This window comes from Bos indicus x Bos taurus, chromosome 21, assembly GCF_003369695.1.
Source record: "Bos indicus x Bos taurus breed Angus x Brahman F1 hybrid chromosome 21, Bos_hybrid_MaternalHap_v2.0, whole genome shotgun sequence".
Taxonomy (NCBI): Eukaryota; Metazoa; Chordata; class Mammalia; order Artiodactyla; family Bovidae; genus Bos; species Bos indicus x Bos taurus.
Genome location: NC_040096.1, coordinates 28,886,326 through 28,895,616, shown reverse-complemented (window position 1 = coordinate 28,895,616; position 9,291 = coordinate 28,886,326). Strand labels below are relative to the sequence as shown.

At 42.7% G+C, this 9,291-nt stretch overlaps 1 protein-coding gene across 1 annotated transcript in view; it reads right to left on the bottom strand.

Moving 5' to 3' along the window:
• Positions 1 to 3,771: 3,771 nt before the first annotated feature.
• TM2D3 (TM2 domain containing 3) overlaps positions 3,772 to 9,291 on the bottom strand; it is a 36,121-nt gene continuing 30,601 nt past the window's right edge. The window contains exon 6 of the mRNA XM_027521304.1: positions 3,772 to 4,056. The gene's annotated coding sequence lies outside the window, so the exon portion shown is untranslated. The remainder of the gene's footprint in view (positions 4,057 to 9,291) is intronic.

Here is a 9,291-nt window from a genome sequence, read left to right as displayed (position 1 = left end):
TATTAAAATCACAATCAGTATCACCAACTGTCAGAATGGCTATCATCCAAAAGACAAGAAATAACAGGTGCTGGTGAGGATATGGATAAAAGGGAACCCTTGTGCACCGTTGGTGGGAATGTAAATTGGTACAGCCACTATGGAAAACAGTTTGGAGGTTTCTCAAATTATTAAAAACAGAACTACTATATAATCCAGAAATCCCACTACTAGGTATTTATCTAAAGAAAATGAAAATACTAGTTCAAAAAGATACATTCACCCTTACGTTTATTGCAGCATTTTTTATAATAACCAAGATATGGAAATCTAACTATTCATTAATGGATGAATGAATAAAGATGTGGTATATATATATAATGGAATAAATGCCGTTGTTGTTCAGCTGCTAAGTCGTGTTCAACTCTTTTCAACTCCATCAACTGCAGCATGCCAGGCTTCCCTGTCCTTCACTATCTCCCTGAGTTTGCTCAAACTCATGTCCACTGAGTCACTGATACCATCCAACCATCTCATCCTCTGTCATCCCCTTCTCCTTTTGCCCTCAATCTTTCCCAGCATCAGGGTCTTTTCCAGTGAGTCAGCTCTTTGCATCAGGTGGCCAAAGTACTGAAGCTTCAGCTTCAGCATCAGTCCTTCCAATGAATATTCAGGGTTGATTTCCTTTAGGATAGACTGGTTTGATCTCCTTGCAGCCCAAGGGACTCTCAAGAGTCTTCTCCAGCACCACAGTTTGAAAGTATCAATTCTTTGGCACTCAGCTGTCTTTATGGGCCATAAAGATGTCTCATATCCATATATGACTACTGGAAAAACCACAGCTTTGACTATAAAGACCTTTGTCAGCAAAGTGAATGGAAAACTACCTAGCCAGAAAAATGGAGAAAGAAAGAAAGAAAAAAAAATCTTGCCATTTGCAATAACATGGATGGATCTCAAAGGAATCACACTAAGTAAAAAAAGTAGGCAGAAAAATAAAATACTATATGATTTCACTTATATGTGTAATTTAGAAAACGAACAGACAAAACAAAAGTCATTGATACAAAGAACATAATAGTTGCTACAGGGAAAGAAGGGTTGCGGAGGTGTCGGGGGAAATGGGTGAAGGGTGTCAAGAGGTACACACTTCCACTTATAAAATAAGTAAGTCATGGCAACTACAGGCATAACATTGCCATGCACACTTGACATCCACCAAGAGAGCAAATTCTAAATGTTCTCATCAGAAGAAACAAAAGTTGTTAAGTTTATTCAGTGACAAGTGATAACTAGACTAATCGTAGTGATCCAGGGCTGGGGCACAGACGTGAAAAGTTGATGTCCCTGAGGGAACAGCTCCACTGAGGCTGGCAGTGCCCAGGACTGTACTGTTTTGACAGCTGTAGCTTTTAGTATAGTCTCAAGTCAGGGAGTGTGATTCTTCTGGCTTCACATGCTTTTCTTCTGAATCTTCCCACTCCCCAGTAAGAGCTGTGTTTATGTGTCTGTCCCTAAGGTCCTGAGGAGCCTGTTGCTGACTTGGTGAGTGGACTGTGGTCCACAACTAAGTCAGACCCACAACTAAGACAGGATGCTGATGGCTCTGGAGCCATGTCAGAATGTGGAACCCAGGTCCATGCATGCCATTATGTCCACCCTGCAGAGCTAACAATCCCAGATAAAAAGACCTGACACAAAGGAAAAATAAACCAGATCATAAGGTCCACTGAAGTCCACAGGAGATACTGTTCTAAGTGGTTACAGAAACTTTACATAAACTTAAAAGAAAGATGCTGGGATATGACCTAAGAGACATCCTGGATTTGTTTCCAGACCATTGCAATCAAGCAAATATCACAATAAGGTGAGTTATGTGAATATTTTGGATTCCCAGTACACACAGAATTTATGTTCGCACTACTGTAGTCTCTTAAGTATGCAATAGCATTATGCCTGAAAACACAATGTACACACCTAACTAAATATACCTTATTGCTAAAAAATGCTCACCATCATCTGATGATGCAGGGTTGCCAAAAACCTTCAATTTTTTAACAACAAAAAGTGCACTAAAGCAAAGCCCAATAAAATGAGGTCTGCCTGTAATTCAATAACTTCCAAAGAAAAAAGTTAACTTTCTGATCATATGTTGACTCAAATTTTTTCAAAGGGAAAAAAATCTTAACTTTGATGTTCATTTAATAACCTTGGTCACCAAGTTACAAAATAAGAAGAAAAGCAGATCATACACAGCTTTTATATATGGCTGGGAAACTCTTTGAAAGTCATTTTATAATTGGAAAAAAAAATCCATGCAATGTTCTTGATAAATGCAGATAAATGAAAGTAAGTTTGTAATTTTTATTTAAAACATAATTTCTGCTTCCACATAGGAAGCAGAATGCTGCAAAGAACAATGAGAAAAATCTGGACAGTCTAAACAAATTGTCATTTTTCTTGGGTCTATTAGAGGGAAGCCTGGAGTGCTGCAGTCCATGGGGTCACAAAGAGTTGGACATGACTGAGCGACTGAAGTGATCTGACTGATTAGAGGTGTGAGACTCCACAGCTACCAAATAAGCAGATTTCCAAAGGAGGGCCAGAACCTCCTGGAGAAACCTGGCTTTAATTCGTTCCTTTAGGGTCAAGCCAGGAGAAACAAGGGGCTGCCCCTAATGGTGGCTGGAGACCTCAGATAACATGTTAGCAAATCATAAGAGGCCGAGGGATGGTCCCTGGTGGTCCAGTGACTCCCAGTGCAGGGGGCCCAGGTTCAATCCCTGGTCAGGGAACTAGATCTTATATGCCACAACTAAGACCCAGCACAACCAAATAAATAAAAATAAATAAATACATATTTTTAAAAGGACTTTAAGAAATATAGATCAATGGAACAAAATAGAAAGCCCAGAGATGAATCCACGCACCTACGGACACCTTATCTTTGAAAAGGAGACAAAAATGTCCAATGGAGAAAAAACAATCTCTTTAACAAGTGATGCTGGGAAAACTGGTCAACCACTTGTAAAAGAATGAAACTAGAACACTTTCTAACACCATATATAAAAATAAACTCAAAATGGATTAAAGATCTAAATTTAAGACCAGAAACTATAAAACTTCTAGAGGAAAACATAGGCAGAACACTCTCTGACATAAATCACAGCAAGATCCTCTATGACCTACCTCCCACAGTAATGGAAATAAAAGAAAAAAATAAACAAATGGGACCTGCTAAGTCACTTCAGTCGTGTCCGACTCTGTGCGACCCCATAGACAGCAGCCCACCAGGCTCCCCCGTCCCTGGGATTCTCCAGGCAAAAACACTGGAGGGGGTTGCCATTTCCTTCTCCAATAAATGGGACCTAATTAAACTTAAAAGCTTTTGCTTTTAAGAAATGAAGGAATGCCGGGGTCCAGCCCCGGCTGATCCAGGGAGTTCGAAGCGGGGACGGCGTCAGCGAGGGTCAGGATACAATAGCTTCAATTAGATATTAATTAAAGATGTAAAGAGTAATAAAATGAGGATAGCTCAGTAGGAAAATTCAGTGGAGAAAAGAGGCTGAGTAGCTTGGTTTACGCGGGAGACCAATAAAACTTCAAGACAAGAAGTTTGCACCACTTACGTAGGCCGCAGGCGTCCTTCCGTTCTCCCGAAGGAGAGGAGACACTGAGGCCTCCCCGGTCGGATCTTAGAAGCCCAGGCAAAATTAGTAAGCTTGGTGGGTTCCGCACTCCAGATGGAGACTCAGCCAGAGTGTAAGAGAGAGAGCGACAAGGGGAGACCGGTACTTTGAGAAACTGATCCCAATTCTTTATTTTCCATGGTCTACTTTTATACACTGAGATGTTGTGCAAAAGTCACGCAGAGTCAGCAGTCCTGACTTTTATCAAAGTCAGGTGCTTCATACAAATGTATACAGAGGTCTTAGGGGTGTTACATCATCTTCTGGCCAGGGGGCCTGCTGACAATTTATGACCCTCTCCTTGTGACAGCAGTCAGTCAACCAGGACACTTACTTCTCCAGGGGTGATTATTCTTAAAACAGACGCCACCCAAATAAAGTTACATTCCTATAGAGTGAGGGTATAGTGGGTTTTAGTTAAGGAAAGAATTTACTTAGCCTAAGGTCTAACGTGATTTATATCAAAGGTTAATACTTATTTCTTCTATATATTCATTAATGTGTGTAAGGGCGGGGATGTGGAGACTTAGCAACAAACATTGGCTCAACAAATGAAAAACCCTTCACCAATACAATTTCTAATCAGCCCATTATACTTATACTAATGATTTTCTAACTTTTCTAAGGAACCTGTTTTTAGAAGGTTTAAAGCATTTCGTGCCTCTCACGGTTGGGAGGCTGTGAGCAATCACATGTGGCCGGACAAGCCTGTCAGGCAGGCTAGAGAACCTTCAGAGGAGTTTGTAGGTTGAAACACTCTTGTCACGCCCAGGAGTTTTTATTAACTGGAGCTCTAAGTTAACTCCTTCTCTGAAAGAGGTGGTGGGGGACAGCCCCCCATAAAGTCAGAGGTGTAGGTGAGAGCACAAAGTAGTAAAGTAGGCAGGCTCTGGTTATGGGGGTAGATGCTCAAGGATTTCCAGGGGGACTCCTGAGGCTGAATCCCGCCTTTGCGTATGTCGAGCCTCCTTCCTCATGACCTTTGCCACAGGCCGAGTGCCTCACTCTGGCCCCCAACAAAGGAAATTCCTTCAATGAAGGAAACTATAAGCAAGGTGAAAAGGCAGCCTTCAGAATGGGAGAAAATAATAGCAACTGAAACAACTGACAAAGAATTAATCTCCAAAACGTACAAGCAGCTCATGTAGCTCAATACCATAAAATAAATGACACAATCAAAAAATGGGCCAAAGAACTAAACAGACATTTCTCCAAAGAAGACATACAGATGGCTAACAAATACATGAAAAGATGCTCAACATCACTCATTATCAGAGAAATGCAAATCAAAACCACAATGAGGTATCATCTCACTCCGGTCAGAATGGCTGCTATATCTACAAACAATAAATGCTGGAGAGGGTGTGAAGAAAAGGGAACCCTCTTACACTGTTGGTGGGAATTCAAACTAGTACAGCCACTATGAAGAACAGTGTGGAGATTCCTTACAAAACTGGAAACAGAACTGCCATACGACCCAGCAATCCCACTGCTGGGCATACATACTGAGGAAACCAGAATTGAAAGAGACACATGTATCCCAATGTTCACTGCAGCACTGTTTACAATAGCCAGGACATGGAAGCAACCTAGATGTCCACTGGCAGACAAATGGATAAGAAAGCTGTGGTACATATACACAACGGAATATTATTCAGCTATAAAAAAGAACACATTTGAGTCAGTTCTAATGAGATGGATGAAGCTGGAGCCTATTATACAGAGTGAAGTAAGTCAGAAATAAAAACACCAATACAGTATATTAATGCATATATATGGAATTTAGAAAAATGGTAATGACGACCCTATATGCAAGACAGCAAAAGAGACACAGATGTAAAGAAGAGACTTCTGGACTCTGGGAGAAGGCAAGGGTGGGATGATTTGAGAAAACAGCATTAAAATATGTATATTACCATATGTGAAATAGATGAACAGTCCAAGTTCAATGCATGAAACAGGGCACTCAAAGCCAGTGCACTGGGACAACCCAGAGGGGTGGGATGGGGAGGGAGGTAGGAGCGGAGTTTGGCATGGGGGGACACATGTACACCTGTGGCTGATTTATGTCAGTGTATGGCAAAAACGACCACAATATTGAAAAGTAATTAGCCTCCAATTAAAAGAAATTAAAAAAAAAAGACACAGCACTCTTTAAAAAAAAGTTCTCATTCCACGATAAAATATTGTATCTATAGGTGGTGTTAACTAGACGTACTATGGTGATCATTTTGCAAGTTTGCATTATATATATATATAGAATCATTATGTTGTATGCCTGAAACTAATCCTGTTTTATGTCGATCATGTCTCGAAAAAAATAAAGTTAAAAAGAAAGAAAGGTCTTTAGAGGCCAAACGTGGGCCTGTGGGGACACTGGGAACAGCTGAGGAGGAACCTAGTGAGCGTGCTCTCGAGGGAAATACAGAGCAAGGCAGGAGCCAGGGGGGACTGGCATGATGCCCCCACCCAGAATCATCCGTCCTATGGGCTGAGGGAAGGGCCCCAGGTCCTCCCACCCATGGGCACAGGTGAAAATCCATCGCATCTGAAGATAGAAAAGCAAAATCCATCTGCCTCGGGGAGAAAAGGGGAAGACCCATCACTGCTGTAGGAGTAAAAGGGTCTACTACCGCAGAAAAACGGGAAACCATGTGGGCCTGGGACCCAAGACCAACACCAGGCAGAGGAAGGGGGCAGGGATCCTTGTCCGGAATAAACACAGACACAAGGCAGATGTACACTGTGCGGGAAGGAGAGGCGGGGAGTCCCTCACTGAGATTCAGGAGCAGGTCAGCACAGGAACCCTCGTGTCACCATAAGCCCTGTGCTGAGGACCAGACAGTAACCCTCCACCCCTGCTGCAGGGGCAAGAGTCTAGAAGAAGCTCCTCGGCTGCACAGAAACGCAGGGGCAGCTGCAGGTGAAGGGAACACCAGAATCACTGATGGAACACCTGGCACCCCCACTCCAGTAAGCACAAGGGAGACGCACCCACATTCAGAGAGAGCAGATGCCTTAGCTACACAGACAGCAGCAGTGAAACAATAAGGCCCAAATGCTGCTCAACCCCTAACTATACGGACTCAGCATCACACATTAAACGCCAGACAGAAGAGGCGTGCTAATGAGCAGGTGAAAATATAGTTTACCACAGTCTTCTGTACTATCCTTGTATACACAATGTTTGGCATACAATAAAAAAAAAATTATAATTTCCAAAAAGAACTAAGAGAAAGCAATCTAGAGATAAAGCGATCAATGGAAATAGATTTGCTGGCCCAAACAGTTGAAACTGTCAAACAGGAATTTTAAAATAACTGTAATAAATATGTTGGTGCATCTAGTGGAAAAGGAGGCAACAAGCATGAATAGGTAGGAAATTTCACCAGTGAGATGCAAACTATGAGAAGGAGTAAAAGAGAAATGCTAAGAATAAACTATATGATGTCACAAATGGAAAATTCTTGTGACAGACCAGTATGAATAGAATGAACATAGCTTTGGAAATTCAACAAACCTGAGGATGGGTCAATGGAAATCATATGACTTCAAACACAAGGATAAAAAAGTGGCAAAAGCGAGTCAGAGCACTCCAGGGCTATAGGAACCACCAGACAGTCTAACATATATGTACTTGGAATGACGGAAGAAAACTGAGAATTGAAAGAGAAGAACTATTTGAGGAAGACAATTTTAGTCAAGAATTTTCCAGGGACTTCCCTGGTGGTCTAAGGACTCTGGGATCCCAATGCAGGGAGGGGCCTGGGTTCAATCCCTGGTCAGGGAACTAGATCCCGCAACTAAGAGTTTGCGTGCTGCAATTAAAAGATCCTGCATGCCACAACAAAGATCGAGGATCCTGGGTGCCACAACTGAGACCTGGAGTGGCCAGGGAAGTAAATTTTTTTTAAAGAAGAATTTTCCAAAAATAAGAATAAACATTAAACCACAGATCCAAGAATTCAGAGAACACTAAAAAGAATAAATACCAAAAATAGACAACACCAGAAAAAGAAGCCCACATACACCTATAGACATCATAGTTACACTGCTGAGAGATGAAAAGCTGTACAATGTGATGAAAAGAATTCATACTGCTTATGTTACATATGGGGCTTCCTGGTGACTCAGCAGCAAAGAATCCGCTTGCAATGCAGGAGTCACAGGAGACTTGGGTTTGATCCCTGGGTCAGGAAGATCCGCTGGAGAAGGCAATGGCTACCCACTCCAGCATTCTTCCCTGGAGAATCCCATGGACAGAGAAGCCTGGTGGGCTACAGTCCATGAGGTCACAAAGAGTCGGACACGACTGAGCGACTGAGCACCCATGCACTCATGTTAACTATAAAAGCTGCTGAGAGATTACATCCTAAGAGTCATAAACTACAAGGAAAAACTTTTCCTTTTCTTTAATTCTGTATGTATATATATATATTTCTTTAATTCTGTATGTATATATATATATATATATATATGATATGATGCATATTCACTAAACTTACTGTGATAATCAAGTCATGATTTAAGTCCAATCATTCCATATACCTTAAACTTATACAGTGCTTTGTGTCTATTATATTTCAGTAAAACTAGAGGAAAAAAAACTTTTTTGAAGAAAAAAGCTTTAAGGCAGCCAGAGGAAAGAGTACTTCATACACAGAAGAGCAAACACAAGATGTACAGGACACTTTTTTAAAGAAAGCAGACTTTGAGTTCATGAAGCAGAAGGAGGATGGAGGGACCCCTTCCTAGGGGAAGACTGGGATGTTGAGACTTGTAAGGTCACAGGCACCAAGAAGATGCAGAAGATTTATCACCCAGGGGGTTTCCTGAGGAGAGAGGGGCAGGGGCTGCCATCCAGGCCAGCTGGCTCGAGCAGTGCAGGGCCAGTGGTGATGGAAGGGGCTCTGGCATCGGGCTGAGCTCTCAAGGTGTGAATTTCCTGCTGGCCCCACCCCTGGAGGGAGAGCGCAGGTTTTCTTAACTACTTTCTTATTGGCTTTTGCCTCAGATGTGGAGCCAAAAGGGAGGGAGGAGAGAAAGTTGTGTATGGTCCAACATCAAAAGTGGAGGCTCACCCTTTACTGCATGGATAGGACAGCAGACAGAAACTCAATTGACAGAGAGATGAGGGGCGCTGGAAATGGCAAAGATGGAGGTGACTAGAGAAGATTTTTATTACTGTAAATCACAATGGAAGATAATCCACAGCTTCTGGTTCCAGACAAAGTACACATTTCACCCCGCTCCTCACTGTGTACAAATAAAGCTCTCACAAACACACAGAGCAGCTGGCAGGATACTCAGGGGCAGAGAAGAGGAGGTAGGCATGGGGATCTTGACTGGAGGACAGCCAGGCAGCATGTTCCTCTGACAGATCCTTGCCTGGGAGTCACAGGGGCCGCAACCCACAAATGCCAGCATGCTCTGAACAGGCCAAGAGCCTCCAAGGGGAGCCTCTTCTCTCTGCCCCAAAGCCTTGACAAAGGGCAGTCCTGCAGAATAGAACCCACTCACTGCAGAGGAAACCTCAAAACAGCCACTCCACCCCACCCCACCCAACACTGCAGCCAGAGGGATGGACAGCAGGCAGAGCCTTGGTGCCCTATGCTGACAAGGG